We start from the raw sequence: 278 nt of genomic DNA, 5'->3' as shown, positions 1-278 counted from the left end.
TTTGCAGGGATGCATCCTTGCAATGCCTGGAGAAGGGGGCGGGGGGCTTTGCAGGCCCCGGAAGGGGCGGTGGGAGCAGGGGCTGTGCTGCCAGCAGGGGTGCACGATCCCCTAGATCCCAGGCCGGCGTGGGGGGGGAGAGATGCACCTCGGAAAGGCCCAGCCGTGCTCCACTGTCCCAGGGCGGCGTGTGCCGGGCGAGGGGAGGGCGAGTGACGTCCTAGGGATGGCCGCCCAAAGCAGTCACATGACGCGGGGGGGGCGCAGTCACATGACGC

Source organism: Mauremys mutica, chromosome 3, assembly GCF_020497125.1.
Source record: "Mauremys mutica isolate MM-2020 ecotype Southern chromosome 3, ASM2049712v1, whole genome shotgun sequence".
Lineage (NCBI taxonomy): Eukaryota > Metazoa > Chordata > Testudines > Geoemydidae > Mauremys > Mauremys mutica.
Note: the sequence above shows the minus strand (reverse complement) of the source record.